Source organism: Lates calcarifer, linkage group LG2 (assembly GCF_001640805.2).
Source record: "Lates calcarifer isolate ASB-BC8 linkage group LG2, TLL_Latcal_v3, whole genome shotgun sequence".
Lineage (NCBI taxonomy): Eukaryota > Metazoa > Chordata > Actinopteri > Centropomidae > Lates > Lates calcarifer.
The window spans coordinates 15,258,463-15,265,280 of record NC_066834.1 but is presented as its reverse complement, the minus strand read 5'-3'; the positions used below and the strand labels follow the sequence as shown (position 1 = coordinate 15,265,280).

At 35.2% G+C, this 6,818-nt stretch overlaps 2 long non-coding RNA genes across 2 annotated transcripts; one reads left to right on the top strand and one right to left on the bottom strand.

Annotated features, from left to right (window-relative positions):
- Window positions 1-292: 292 nt before the first annotated feature.
- On the top strand, window positions 293-3,785 carry LOC108894150 (uncharacterized). Its single transcript, XR_001962765.2, has 6 exons — window positions 293-509; window positions 1,485-1,549; window positions 2,339-2,380; window positions 2,788-2,820; window positions 2,976-3,014; window positions 3,412-3,785. It is a non-coding gene; the product is annotated as an uncharacterized LOC108894150 (long non-coding RNA).
- Window positions 3,048-6,621, bottom strand: LOC108894151 (uncharacterized). The gene is made up of 4 exons (XR_001962767.2): window positions 6,331-6,621; window positions 5,161-5,219; window positions 4,350-4,414; window positions 3,048-3,449 (listed from the first exon to the last, which is right to left on the bottom strand). It is a non-coding gene; the product is annotated as an uncharacterized LOC108894151 (long non-coding RNA).
- Window positions 6,622-6,818: the final 197 nt, after the last annotated feature.

The window sequence follows — 6,818 nt, the reverse complement described above, 5'->3', positions numbered from 1 at the left end:
ATTCATTTTAAAAGCAAGATTGTAAGACAAAATGAATGTGTGCAGGTTTCATACAATCTGTATGAGACTAAAATTTTGACGATTGAAAAGAAAAATGTTATTAAAAATACCTAACCACCATGATGTGCTTTGACGGTAATTGTAAACTATGAATAAATTACACATTTATCCTGTATATAAATGCGACACTTCGAACAACTTCCGCTAATTAAAATTATTTCGACCAATCAGAAGCGGTTGCTGGCAGCCGACCAATCAGCTGATGTTGGGCTGGCGTGTGTCGTCATTGAACGTGATGTGCGGAGTGGAGAGCGGAGCGACAAAGAAACGGAGTCGGAGAAACCAGTAAAAATAAGAGTAAAACCAACGTTTGAGTCATCGCTTTGTCACTTGTTTTGTCATCTGTTAGGTTTGTTAGTGAAGAACTGAGGAAGTGTGGATGTTTAGACAAGCTTTGGAGCTGTTTTTGTCGATTGAGGCTGGACGCTCAACACACCTGCGGAGCTAAGGTAAGCTAACGAGCTAACTAATTAGCGGCGAGCATTAGCATTTTGCCCTTATTTCAATTTCCAGTCGATTTTTATTCCTTGTGTTTGTGTTTCTGTGACTAAAGCGTCCCTGACACGAGTGAAAGGTGGACTAATGAAAACACAATGAGCCTCTCTTGGCTTTTTTGTCTGTTTCGGGATATATTTCAGCCAGACCGCGTGCTCTTTAACAAACGCTGATAGTTTGGTCTGACTTTCAGATGTTTGAAGTGAGAACCTCACACACAGAAGATCTCAGCTTTTACCTTCACGAGTTTGTACTTCAGTACGCAAAATTCCTGTGTTTTACTCTGATGGTGTAAGTAGTTGTTTAAATACTATAAAATCAGTTTGATCATACAGTTCTATATCTAAAATCAGTTCAATAACTAATATGTCCCATCATATGTGATCAAGCAGACAGTTTATTAAGCTGAGACTGGAGCCAGTAATTTAATTTGTTGATCCAATTAAATTACTAATGAAAATAAGAGTAGACAAACATTAAACCTAATCAGTTTTTATTGGTTTTAATACATTAAACAAAGACCAATTAATTAATTATGTGTTAATAAGAAGAGGAAGGTCCATTAAAACTCTCAATCACATATGACTGAAGTATAATTACTAAAAGTAGAGGTGAGTCAATGGATGGATGAAGGCAGGTGAAGATGAGCTGTATTGCAGGTTCTGCTGATGTGAGGGAGGTGGTGTTTGAAGGAGAGGTTGTTGTTGTAACATGAGCTCATGTTAACGTGATATAAAGGACTTCCCAACTCTTTCTGTGGCTCATTGGTTCCTACTGAACTGAGAACCTCACAGATAGAACAACACAGCTTTTACCTTCACATTTAATTGTTTGTTGACAGTTTGAACTTCAATACCCAGAATCCTTCTGTGTTGATGGTTTAAACAGTTGCAGCTTTACATGAATGTTTGTTGTGTTTTTCTCCTCAGGACTGAGAGTTGAAGCAGGAAACAGCTGAGCTGACAGAAGAGACAGACGTGAAGATTTCCACAAGGTCAGTGTGACTTTATTCTTTTCAGTCTGACTCTGTCATTATCTCAGCTGCAGTTTGACTCTTTAAAACGTCTGCTGTGGGACAAATATGTTTTAAACTTTGAAATTGTTAGGTTTCAGTCAAAATAGTCAAATGTCTTTACTTAAGTTTGATTTTACATTATCAAAATCTCAATGCAGTTGCAAACAACACTGTACTTATCAATATTGAACAATAATAAAGATACTATGTATGGAAATGTATAACCAATAGAGAAAGTTCATCAGTTTAATATCAAATGAAAAGTTTATTCAACTGTAAAGTTGTTGTCAATCAGCATCACTGGAACTCATTATCCATTTAATGAAAATGAGTAATGTAAATAAACTATTGAACCTTTAATTATCAAAGTAAAACAAATCAACACAAAGATAGATTAATATTAACTAAATATGTGTTAAGAAGGGGCAGCCTTACATTAAAATAAAAAGACTAAGACTTTAAAACTCTTCATGCTCTAATGTTCCAGTTAATGTTTGACTGACTGTGGTGGAAATGAGTTGATAGACACTGAAACAGTTTGATGACAAGATGGTTTGTTGGCCTCGGTTTCTGAAGGATGTGGATCTGATGGTTTTTCTTCTCAATAAACTGCTCAGCTCCTCAAACTCCCTCTGATCTTGATCCTTAGAAAATGTGGTTCAGATACAGTGTAGAATATTTATATGGTTCAGGGTGAAATTGTTGATGAGGATTAGGTAATTGTGGATCTTTAATTTTCCTGTGTATGTTTCTCTTTTATTTCCACAGTGTCACCACTTTGTCCATGAGTCCAGAGACACGTCCATCCAGGTAATTCAGCTTTACATCAACTCTCCGATGTTAAACTGTATGTGGTGTCCATGAATATGTTCAGTAATTGAAAGTCTGAACAATTTTTAATTTGTAAATGGTGTGTGCAGGTCTTCAGACCTTTAATTCACTCAAAGTATCAGTATTAATTTTACGACTCTTCCTGCTGTCATGCTACAAAGTTTTGTTCAGATTTGTTTGTGTCTGTGGTGGAAGAAGTACAGCTCAGTAACATAAGATTCATTTTTAAAAATGTGTTGGTTCCAGCTTCTTAAAATGTGTGTAATCTTTGGAAAATGTTGTGATTTAGCTGTAATGTAAAATATATAATGGTTTTAGATTAAGTGGGTAATGAGGACTTTCTCTTTTATTTCCACCTGGTGTCACCACTTCATCCATGAGACCAGATCCAAGACAGAGAGGCGCAGGCGTCCATCCAGGTAACTCAGAAACATTAAACTGTATATCTTCAAAGTATTGACTAATATTCTGTCTAAGATTCAGTTAATTTAATAACCACTCATGCCTTGTTAGAAGTAGTTATTTTTAATTAATGTTGTGTATTTTGGTTTTAAATAAATATTGTGTTTTTCAGGTGAACTCACAGAAACCAATGAATCCACTAAAAGTGAAGGTAAGAACAGATTTTTATTTCTTTAAAGTTTCAGGACCTTTTTTTAAAAAAAAAAAAACAGTTTATTAAAACATTAACAGAATTAGAAAATAAGCAATTTAATTAGCTCTCACACAGGGAAACAAAAGTAGTAGTGCTGTAGTTACTTGCTAATGTTATTAGTCATCACTATAATAATAATAATCTATTTTTTGGTAACTGTTAATTAACTGTTAATTAAACAGTAATAATTAAGGGCAATAATTCGTCACTGGTATGTAATAGTAGTAATCAGTAGTATTGATAGTAATGTAGATCATAATAATTAGAAACTAAATATTGGTTGTACATAGTCATTATCAGTAACTTAAATTAAATAGTAATAATGTCCTGTTACTAACATGTTGTGTCTCTGCAGGAGGAGTCGTCGTCGTCACAGCAGCTGAAGTCCTGGAGCTGAAGTGGATGAAAGAAAACAACAGTTATGAAGATGTTAATGAGTAAAACAGAGAGAAAACCTCCTGCTCTGCTCCTTCATGTTGTCACAGTGCAGACACTTTGTTTTACCTCCCTCTATAACGTAGCTGTGATCAAACATGTCTCTGTGTTTAACTGCTTCTGTGTTAGAAGCAGTTAAACACAGAGACGTGTGTGATCACAGCTACATGACGTGTTCTGGCTCAGAGAATAAAACAAAGTGTTTCAGTCAAACTTCTGTCATTATCTTGTCTGTGGTTTGTTAAATGTCTGAAACTAAAATCATTAAAATGTTTCTGATTAAACTTTTCAGTTTTTCTCTATTTTAAAATCATGTCACACAAATCACTTTATTAAGCAAAACATTCTCTACTTGCAGCTGCTAAATTAAATTCTAAGATTAAGATCTAAGATCTTACACAGAAATATGTTTAATAACCTATCATACATTTAATGGTTTTAAACTTTATACTTGTTTCTAACACATTCCATAAACTTTTTAGTTTAGATTTATACTAAAGGATTTATTTTAAAGTTACAAAGTCTTAAACTGAATTTGAAACTTATTTTTCAAACTTATCTAAAGGCTTTAAATTATAAAGATTTTAAACCTTTTTAAAACATTTAAAATTATTTCGATACTTTTTATTTGATAGTTAAGCTACTTTTAAAACTTATTTTCACACTGAAATTTAAACTTGTTTGTTAAAGGCTTAATTTATTTTTTGCAGCTACATTGTGGAAAAAATACTTATTACTAATTAAAACTGATTAAGTCAGAGCAGCTTTAACTTGATGTTAGTTCCAGAGGTTTTAAAAAGTCAAACTGCAGCTGAGATAATGACAGAGTCAGACTGAAAAGAATAAAGTCACACTGACCTTGTGGAAATCTTCACGTCTGTCTCTTCTGTCAGCTCAGCTGTTTCCTGCTTCAACTCTCAGTCCTGAGGAGAAAAACACAACAAACATTCATGTAAAGCTGCAACTGTTTAAACCATCAGAGTAAAAACACAGAAGGATTCTGGGTATTGAAGTTCAAACTGTCAACAAACAATTAAATGTGAAGGTAAAAGCTGTGTTGTTCTATCTGTGAGGTTCTCAGTTCAGTAGGAACCAATGAGCCACAGAAAGAGTTGGGAAGTCCTTTATATCACGTTAACATGAGCTCATGTTACAACAACAACCTCTCCTTCAAACACCACCTCCCTCACATCAGCAGAACCTGCAATACAGCTCATCTTCACCTGCCTTCATCCATCCATTGACTCACCTCTACTTTTAGTAATTATACTTCAGTCATATGTGATTGAGAGTTTTAATGGACCTTCCTCTTCTTATTAACACATAATTAATTAATTGGTCTTTGTTTAATGTATTAAAACCAATAAAAACTGATTAGGTTTAATGTTTGTTTACTCTTATTTTCATTAGTAATTTAATTGGATCAACAAATTAAATTACTGGCTCCAGTCTCAGCTTGATAAACTGTCTGCTTGATCACATATGATGGGACATATTAGTTATTGAACTGATTTTAGATATAGAACTGTATGATCAAACTGATTTTATAGTATTTATTTGTACAAATTAAACTATGTATTCAGTTGGATTTACAAAGGTTTTAACAGCTGTTTTAATGTAGATAAACCTTTTTTTTTCTCTTCAGACAGTAAATCTTCAGGACACATACCTGTTTGGTCTGTGAGGTGAGAGCTGGTGTTTTCCTCAGCAGCAGATCAACAAGTAAACCTGGAAAACACAAGAACAACGCTTCACTTGAAAAACTCAAACTAATTTAAAAGATAGCAACAAACTTTTCACCATCAAAACTTGAACAGTGACAGAGAAGACGACCTCAGAAACTTAAGACTAAAACCTAAAACCTTGAGTTAACCATGACAAACTCACACTGAGATTCAAGGTGAATAAATTATTAAAATAAGAGACTTTCATTTTTTTTTAATGAAACCAGAATTATTACTTTCAAAGCTTACATTCAACATTTAATGTTATGATCTCTTAGTTATCTCACTTAAGACATTGTAAAGAAGCACAGAGTTAAAATCAAATTTTCAAACCTTTAGCATAAAACTGCTCCATCAAGTGTCAAGTCAGCACAAATAAATTACTCATTACTAATAACCACAAAACACAAAGAGACATAAGATGCAAAACTACCACATAGATACAAACAGCCAGGTAGAGACGCAAAATGACCACAAGGAGACAAAATCTGACACATAAAATGACTCGAAACAGCTAACCATGGATATTTGTTAAACTGCCACAAAGAGAAAGAAAGCTAGTTATTAATAGATCGATAAGTAGAGCCCCAAGATGATGTAGAACGACCACAGAGACGCAAAACTGCAACAAAAGAACAAAAAGATCATAAACAGGGATGGGCCACAAAATTACAGAGGCGCAAAATGTCTACAATGAAATGCAAACAGAGCAAGACATGTCCTGTTGTCGTCCATTCACGTTAGGAGCCCACATCTCATTTCAGAGACGCTTTAGTCACAGAAACACGAACACAGTTTTACTACGCCATAAAAACGACCGGAATGGAAATACGGCCAAAGGATAATTAAGAGAAGGCTAATGCTGACGCCGCCAATGCTTATACTCTATGCTAATGCTAACACTCGCCGTTAATGCTAATGCCCGCTGCAACTTCGATAGCTCGTTATCATCAGTCCAGGTTAGGGGCCTTAAACTCATATCAGCGATGATTTAGTCACAGAAACACAAACGCAGGGAATAAAAATCGACTGGAAATTGAAATAAGGCCAAAACATATCATCTATCAAGAGAGAGTGCTAATGCTCGCCACTAATTAGTTTGCTCGTTAGCTTACCTTCGCTCCGCAGGTGTGTTAGGCGTCCAGCCTCAGTCTTGTTCGACAAAAACAGCTCCAAAGCTTGTCTAAGCATCCAGACTTCCTCGATGCTTTCCTCGGTAATTAGTTTTTCACTAACAAACCTAACAACTAACAAACCAGGCGACTAAAACGTTGGTTTTACTCTTGTTTTTACTAATTTTTCCGACTTCGTTCCCCTGTCTCTCTGCTCTCCACTCCGTAGATCACGCTCAATGACGTCACACACCAGCCAACATTGGCAGGCAAACACTGATTGGTCAGCTGCAAACAACTACTTCTGATTGGCCGATATAATTTTGATCAGCGGAGCTTGTTTGGAGGTTCACGTGTGTAATGTCTAACATCCAGCCTGAGTTACCGGAGGCTGTCCAGTTGCATTATGGGAGATGTAGGATCCAGTGCTTTTTGAATTTGAGCTGTTAAAAAGAATGTGGTTTTAATCTGGAGATAACCGAGGCTCATTC